Genomic DNA, 8,938 nt, shown 5'->3' with positions numbered 1-8,938 from the left:
AAATCCACCTGCCTCTGCCTCCCAAGTGCTGGGATTAAAGGCGTGCGCCACCACCGCCCGGCTCTGAACACTCTTGATAAATCAAAATAAATCATGAATATGATTCATCAAGATTTTCTAGTCCACTCTTTAACCAGATTCTAATTTTCAGTCTTATTTGGAAATGAAGCTCTTTTAAACTGACTGTAATATAAAGTGGTGGTGGTGCCATATTTTAGCTTTTTGGGAAATTGCCCAGTCTTCTAGAGGATGAGATGACAGCTGACAGGTTACCTGTCTGATATGTGTCTTTGAACAAATTGGACTATGTATGTAAATCAGGAACTCGGGTTCAGCTTGCAGACATTCTCAGACTCTATAGGACAGAAACAGTGGTAATGCTTCATACTTGTAGTTTGGAATTGCAATTTTACTAAAAATTTTGTATATTTGTGTGTATTTGCATGAGTATACCTTCACTCTCATATGTGTCATGAAAATAATGTTGGTGAGAATATTAAGCAAGTTATAAACAGGTTTTCTTTAAATATCATTTTACATTGTATCATCATAAGGACAGTCTATAGGATGACATAACAGACACCATCTTTGGATAGACTCTGAGCAGATAACTGAAATTGTGTTTAAGTAAAATTTAACCTGTGTCCTTATTATAAATTGGGATCAATCATTATCACCATTATCATCATTTATACATAGTTAAAATACTAAACCATCAGGAAATTGTAATAAGGAACCTGCTTTGTTGTCATTTGGACATGTTTATGTTGTCAATTGAGTGTAAAAAGAGAATTAGAAAGGAGATGAGATTGCCACCACTCCTTAGAACCCATTGTGTGCCACGTAGATTACTGTAGATCACCTCATTTAAACATCCCAACAGTACATTATACATGTATTATCACACTTATAAAACAGATATACATGTGAGATTCAGATAACCATTAACCTTACCTAAAGTTGCCAAGCTTTAAAGTGTCAGGCACAGGTTTGAAAACCAAGTTTGCATTAACTTTGAATATTGTGGATGAATTATTTCTCTCACTTGGAAATCCATCTGTTGGAGTTGTGGTGAATGAAGGGATCATTTGCATTTATGATCATTTGGCAAGTCCTCATTAAACATCTTTGCTTCTTAGAAACACTACAAGAGATCTCATAAGCTAGATCTGGACTTTTGCTCTTCCAGCCTCAAGTCTGGGAAATAAATATATTTGGGATTCCCCAGAGATACTTCTTTTCCTGGGAAAAAGCAGATACTTACACAAACCTGAGCAAATGGAGACTGTCACCTGCACAGACAAGTCATTCTGCCAGCCAGTGTCAAATGTTGATTGCACAGCTGACATCTGTATTGCACATTAATCAGTGTCCCAACTTGGCCTGAGATGCAAAGACTCAGGCAAGGAAGCATAAAATGGGCCCAGCTTCTCTGCAGTCCTTCCATCTATCTATCAGAAATCCATGTATAGGAGCCCAGAGAAACATACATTTATAAGAAGAAAGGGTCAACAGCAGCAGAAACAGCAAGAACGTTCTAAGAAATGCTCGATTAAAGTCACACCTGCACTAAGTTGGTGACTGTGGTCTATTTTTTTTTTCAGCCTGTGTAAATAATTCTATGACGTCTCCCTAAAAGACCTAAAACATATAGACTGAAAAGTTTTGAATATGTTCATGGCGAAAAGTACTCAAGCTGTAAAGAGCATTTGCTTTGAAAAAAAATAATCCATTTTGTGGAGTTCTCCTTCCATTTTTTATTACACTCTTGCTGTTTAGTTGATCCTCCACAATGTGACAGTTTTTGTTCCTTATTCTTTAATTTCCATCCTTCAGCCTATAGGCTGCTTTCATCTCTAAGCATCCTCATGCTGCCTTCGTTCCCCCTGGGTGCCATCTTTTCTGCTTAGATCAGTGCTTCCTAATCATACATGAGAACATATAGTGGATTGCCAAGGAGATTTTGGTTTTGTTTTTGTTTTTGCATTTTTACAGAATCAGAAAGTAATGAAGAGTCAAACATATTATATATCCTTATATTTATGTGTTTATGTGTCTGTATCTACAGAGGAAATAGATGGTGCTACTGACAGATGTGTCAGATAGTACTGTAGAGAAGATCAAGCTTCTTCAGGGAATTTGGTGTGTGTCTGTGCACAGAGGTAGAGGCATCTCACTTACTTCCCCTCAGAGTGTCATGACCCTGAGGTTTAGATACATTTGCTTGAGTGGATTTGTGCAACAAAACCATTTCTTTACCTTAATTCACCCTGGTAAAATGAGAAGATCCCCAAGAAGGTTCTGTAAGGATACTGTGGTTAGCTCATATTCTAATATTGCTGAAACAGAGATCGAAGCACATGGCCGAGAGGACATTTCCACTTCAGTACATCCCACAACATTTCTGTCAGCAACTCTGGAGACAAAAAAATCACTGTTTGCCAGTAGTGTACCACTGGGCAGACACATTAGACAAATTAAACAGCCATTCTGTCCAGATTTTAATTGTAGCCCACAGAGTGACTGATTTTTAAAATACACTTCTATCACAGAGAGAGCATTTTTAAAATCAGATTTTCCAAAATAGCACCATGTTTGTATGATGATGTTGTTGGGTTTAAACTAATTAAACAAAAAAACTGTTTGGATACTTTAATAATTTGAGAGCAAATACTGAAGTAACACACAGAAAGGATTCTCTATGCAATGTGTATGTATTAATTATAGGGATTAAATTACTGTCAAAACTCAAATTTTCTTTTTAATTATTTAATTTGCTTAAGATAGAGCCAAATGTAGCCAAGGCTAGCATCATATTGCTATGTAGCCAAGGATGACCTTGAACACCTGACCTTCTTTTCTCTGCAGTCCAAATACTGGGATTCCACACCTGACTGAAAGTGCTCTCTCTCTCTCTCTCTCTCTCTCTCTCTCTCTCTCTCTCTCTCTCTCTCTCTCACACACACACACACACACACACACACACACACACACACACACACACACACACAGGTTGGTGATTAAAAACTGAATACATAAGAATAAGCAAGTAGAGTTTCTTGTGTAAAAATGAATAGAGATGTCAAGCATAGTAGAAACAAAATCAAAAGAATTATGAGTTCCATAGTAGAAGCATACAGAGTTGAAGGGAAATGATATATCATTACTTTTGTCTTGGTTTTTAAGATGAGTCAAAAAGATGGTCAGGAAATAATTTCAGGCATGAAGTGATGGTGACTCTGTGAGAATGATGTTGATATAATCCTTCCTTGGTTCTGCTCTATTCAGGTTCTCGTGAAGATGGGTCTCATCTTTGGAACCTATAGAATTCTCCATTTCTTCTTCCTCTCCATGGTTCTCTGGGTAATTTACAAATAAGAATGCTAAACCACACACTATATTAATTACAGGTATTAGGATAGCCATAGAAACACTGGTACAGTGTCTTACTCTGAGTTTCTATTGCTTCAAAGAGATGGCAAAACCATGGCAACTCTTGTAAAGGCAAACATTTAACCAGGGCTGGCTTACAGTTTTAGAGACTCAGTCCATTATCATCATGGTGGGAAGCATGGCAGCATGCAGGCAGGCATGGTGCTGGAAGAACCTGAGTTCTACATCTTGATCCACTGCCAGCAGCAGGAAACTCCATTCTGAGCTGGGCAATGCCTGAGCCTTGGAGTCCTCACAGCCCACCTACACAGTGACACACTTTCTTCAACAACCACACTTAATCCAACAAGGCCACACCTCCTGATGGTGCTATTTTCCATGGCCCAGTCATATTCAAACCACCAAAACCAGGAAACACAAAATATAGCACAGCTTGTTTACATGGAAATCTAAGGGCATCTACACAACTGACTTGGTCTAATTAAAAGAATAATGATGTAGTGTAAAAACGTTGAAGAGCAACGTCTGATAATGTTTGATTCTTGGTTGTGGCATGGGCTGGGTCATGAAATAATGGTTGTCTATCTGGTCAATGTACAATATTGTCAACATTGGAAGGAATCAGGATGCACAGTTTTTCAATCAGCATTGAGATGGTGGTATAGGGAACATATCACAACTGTAGGGGAGTAGTGATCATTTACTCTACTCCAGGAAATGCTATGTACAGGTTGGCAATTGGCTTTGAACATAAAAGATACAACAAAAGTGATACAACCCCAGGGACCTCTTCAGAAGCACTTAGGTGCCATTTTTACCTTTGACCTTTCTATTTGTGAAAATATACATGGGTGGAGTTCTATTAGGGTTTCCTGGTAAATCCCTTTACATTAACTATTACACAATACACTTTTGCCATTTGTCTTAGTCTGGTTAAAGTAACATACCTAAATTTGAATACTTTACACAGAAAAAAAATGTTTTATTCATCTCATGGTTTCAGAACTCCAGGGAAGTGCCACTGAGGGCCTCTGGCTGCGTTACAACACACACAATTTCATGGTTTCATGGAAGCTAGCATAGAGGCAGGAACATATGCAAGACAGAGAGATCGCACAGTGAGACAGGAAGCGAGAGACCCTGCAGGTTCCCAGATCACCTCTCATAATAACTGCCCTGGCAGAGACTAAGGCATCTGTGACGGGTTCTCAAGGAGGCATTGGATCTTCTGGAACTGCAGTTACTGATGGGGTAGCTGCCACACACCTGCTGCGGATGGAACCTGGGTCCTTTAGAAGAGTGGCTAGTAGACTAAACCATCCCGCCATCTCTTTAGCTCCCAAGCATATTATTATTTTAATGTACCATAAAGTTCCAGTGTATGTAAGGTTTTCTATTTGCATGTGAATTAGGTTGCTTTGGCCACATGAAATCATGGCAGGGGTGCATTGCTTTTTGTTATGGTTTTTGTTTTCAGATACCTGATAATAGTATCTAAAAAGCTTTCCAAAGAAAAATACTTCAAAAAATATCACCATTTTCTTATTTCTATCCTATCAACTTCATCTATTATGAATGGAAGTTAGCTGAAGTACTAAAAATGTCTTTAACACAGCTTCTAGAATCTAGAAAATTGGGCAAAAACAAACATTTTGTGTGTGCTTTTTTTTTTTTTTCCTTCTTGACAGAATGCTGCAGCTTATCTCTTCTCCACTAGGGGGCAAAAGACAATATGGGAACTTGATCTTTCTGGCTGTGCTGTTAGAGTCTAATGGGGCACGTGATGGCTGGACTGCAGTGACCCCACGCTAGTTTTAAGAACACAGAGTAAAGCCAGGCATGGTGGCGCATGCCTTTAAACCCAGCACTTGGCAGGCAGAGAGGCAGATTTCTGAGTTTGAGGCCAGCCTGGTCTACAGAGTGAGTTCCAGAATAGCCAGGACTATACAGAGAAGAAACCCTGTCTCAAAAAGATAAAATAAAATAAAATAAAATAAAGAACTGCCTAGAGACAGGCATGTCTTCAAAGGCACTTAACAGAAGTGACAGGTAGTAGTGACTTGAAAACAAAGAAGACTAGACCCTTGGGCAGGAATAATTTGGGCAGATAGTACATACCTTGTAAAGACCCATAAAGATTATAGATTCTGAGGCAGGGGAGACAGGAAAAGCCAGATTATCTGATGAGGATGTGAGACAGGAAGCAGAGTGAGCTCTCAGCTGTATTGTATTATAAGTTGGACACCAGGCTAAAAAATTTAGGCCTCCTTTTCTCGGCCAAGAGTAATGATGACTATTTTACACTTAGACGGAATAAAATCACAATAATCACTTAAATCAATGGGTATCTTATGATATGATAGCATATCTTATGGGAAACCTGTTAGTATTACAGAGGGCATTACATGTCTAGACACAATACATTCATACTTAAAAAGGGGGGGGAGGTGTCCTGAGTTTGTTTTTGTTTTTGTTTTTTTTTTTAATTTTCACTAGGAGAAATCATGAGTAGCAATAAATGAGTCGTTGAGAAAATGTACGTGAGGCGTGGGTACATTACTTGTTCTGTAGGTATGAGGACCTGAGTTTGCATCCCTGGAACCACATGGAAACTGTATTAGATGTTTTCGTGCCTGTACTTCCAGCATTGGGAATCTGAGATAGGCAGCTCCCTGGAACTTGTTGAACAGCCAGCCTAGCCAGATGGTGAGCTTCTGGTTCACTGTAACCCTGTCTCAAAAAATACGACGGAGAAGGATAGAGGGAGACATCCAGTGCCCTCGGCTGGCTGCACACACGATGTGCATACACGATATTCATGCCTATACAATATACTCAGAGATGTAAGTAAATAAGTGAGATGAAACAAATGAGGGCCACTCTGGGATTTACCAACTAGGTGTTATCATTTCATTTCTAACCACTCTGGCCTCTTTTTGAAGAAAATACAAAGATAATGAATTGAAATTTCGTTCTCCAATCGTTCTTTAGTAAACATTGAAAATATGCCAGCATTATTTTAAAATATTTATCCTAATGTCTCATTTTATGCCTCTAATAATTTTTAAATCTGCAAGATCATCCTTACCTAGCATATTATAAATATACAAGTATATCTAACAATGTGATTAATTTTAATTGCCACTTTCTCTGTCAGACAGAATTCTAAACTGAGACGTTCTTGTGGGAGGGGAAAAGGATTTCTTTTTGCATAAAAAATGTAAGGCAATTGTAAAAGTGTATCTGAAGGTCCAAGGGGAAAAATGCTTAGCTCGTCTTTCTTATGGGGAGGGGTTCCCATAGTAGCTATTCAGCTAAAAAAAAAAAAAAAAAAAAAAAAAAATCCTCAAAAGCTGTGGAAAATTCTAACCCAAAAAATTCTCTAAACCCTGAGTCTTTTGGAAACCAGTCATGTGCTGTCATACACATGTGTCAATGTCCTCACTGTCCTGTCAGATTAAAGGGGTTTGGGTACCAGTGACACTTGCACACCCTGGGACCAGAAAGAGATGTATTTTCCCTCCTGTGAATCAATCCATGGCAGCTCTTTGCTCATGAAGACCTATTTTGTTGAATGAATATTTTTATCCATGTAGAGTATACAGCCTTACTCTAACGTCTGCTCCAAAGTGTATGTGCAATAGATTATAGCTATTATTGTAATCACTTGTTTAGAAATCACAAAATCAGGGCTAAAAGGAACTTAAGTGCTTATCTGATTTGGGAATTAGAAAATAAACAAAACTAAGGTCTAGACGGAAAGCATTTGCCCAAGGTCACAGACATAATTCACTACAGGCCCAGGGCTATGACCAACATCATTTAGATTTGGATCTGACATCCTTTCTGCTATTACACACCAGCACCATCTCTGGAAGATATACTGTGAGTGATTTTACAGCAGATGTGTGGCAATTCTGACTGGCATAAGAGTCTGTAGCTGAAACTCAAGCAATCTGGATGCCCACAGGGGAATGGGCAGAATAAATAGGGGCTCACTGCAGGCTCAGGCCCAGATTGAAGATTCAAGGTCATTTATCATGCATACTGCTCCCCCTCACCTTTGTATTCTTTACAGAGGATTTACAGATCTTCCTTCCATGCAAGAAACTGACTTCTTTGAAGGACAGGTAGTAGGAAACACAAGCTCTGGATGGCAGAGTGACAGCAACTGCCAAAGCCCCAGTCCTGCTGTGGGTACCCCTTCATCTCCAGGCTGACAGAAAGCTGCTGGCATCATCTCATCTGTCAATGTCTTCACTCCTCAGGAATGAGCAAAGAGTCTGAGTCCTGATCTAAGATGAGGGGAAACCATGTACAGACAGTGAACACCTTGTTTGGGCAGGGGCCGTCTGTGACCAGGAAAAGGAGCTGCTCGCAGATTCATGTTTACTATATTCAATAGAATTGAACTACCTGGTGTGCAGCATGGAGAGTTCCATTGAGGAGTTCCTACCCTACTTGAAAAGAGCCACTTTCTCAAAAGAATGAATGAACACACTTGGGAATGAGTGTATTAAGCCTGCCTCTGACAATGAAGTGGTCACTTTAGCATGTCCAATCCATATTTGCAGAATGATGCAGATGGAATTTTTTTCTTTGGTTTTTCGAGACAGGGTTTTTCTGGATAGCCCTGGCTGTCCTGGAACTCACTCTGTAGACCAGTCTGGCCTCAAACTCAGAAATCCATCTGCCTCTGCCTCCCAAGTGCTGGGATTAAGGTGTGCGCCATCACCACCTGGAGATGCAGATGGAAAGTTTAAAGATTTCATTTAATTATGATTCAAAACACTCCAAGTCTTCTAAGAAAATAGGCAAAGGCCATGAGAGTGTAAGAAAGCAAATGGCCTCTCTATTCTCCAGAAGTTATCAAAGAGTATACAATGTTGGAAATGGAGGTAATCAAAGTACATTGTATGAAAACATCAGACTTAGTAAGCATTAATATACTGATGTGTTCACATTGTGAGTAGATTATTGGGAAGTGTTTGAAAAGTGGGGCCCAGTGAGAACAAGAGAGCTGCTGTGTACTTGCTTTGAAGGGTACAACTGGTCTCAGCCCTCATGATTTTCTCCTTGCTTCTTGGCTGCCAGAACTTGATCATCCTCCTTCTCCATGTGCTCCTGCCACAATGATGGCTTGCTTCACCCAGATCTCACACTAGAGGAGTCAGCTAACCACAGTCAGAAAGTTTAGAAGCCATGAGCCAAAATAAACCCATCTTCCTTTAAAGTTGTTCTCTGTATTTCCTGTCATATTGACAAAATTCTGGCTGGTATATTACAAGAAGCAATGCTGACAATAAGGTGCTACTTATGGATTGTATGTGTAAAATTTAAGTATACAAGGGATGAATAAATTCAGTATATCTTCCTAGGGTCTTCATATTAGCCATGTAATATAAAGTATTTTCTTTTTTTTAATTTTTATTTTAGATATTTTCTTTATTAACATGTAAATTTCTCCCTTTCCAGTTTCCTTGGTTGGTGGTTGAGACCCTGGGAGGTCTGAGGGTACTACTTAGTTCATATTGTTGTTAGTCCT

At 39.2% G+C, this 8,938-nt stretch overlaps 1 long non-coding RNA gene across 1 annotated transcript in view; it reads right to left on the bottom strand.

Annotated features, from left to right (window-relative positions):
• LOC116098729 overlaps positions 1-8,938 on the bottom strand; it is a 25,946-nt gene that overhangs the window by 1,216 nt on the left and 15,792 nt on the right. The window lies entirely within an intron of this gene.

The sequence above is a fragment of the Mastomys coucha genome, unplaced genomic scaffold, assembly GCF_008632895.1.
Source record: "Mastomys coucha isolate ucsf_1 unplaced genomic scaffold, UCSF_Mcou_1 pScaffold20, whole genome shotgun sequence".
NCBI lineage: Eukaryota > Metazoa > Chordata > Mammalia > Rodentia > Muridae > Mastomys > Mastomys coucha.
Note: the sequence above shows the minus strand (reverse complement) of the source record. Positions and strands in the feature narration are given on the sequence as shown.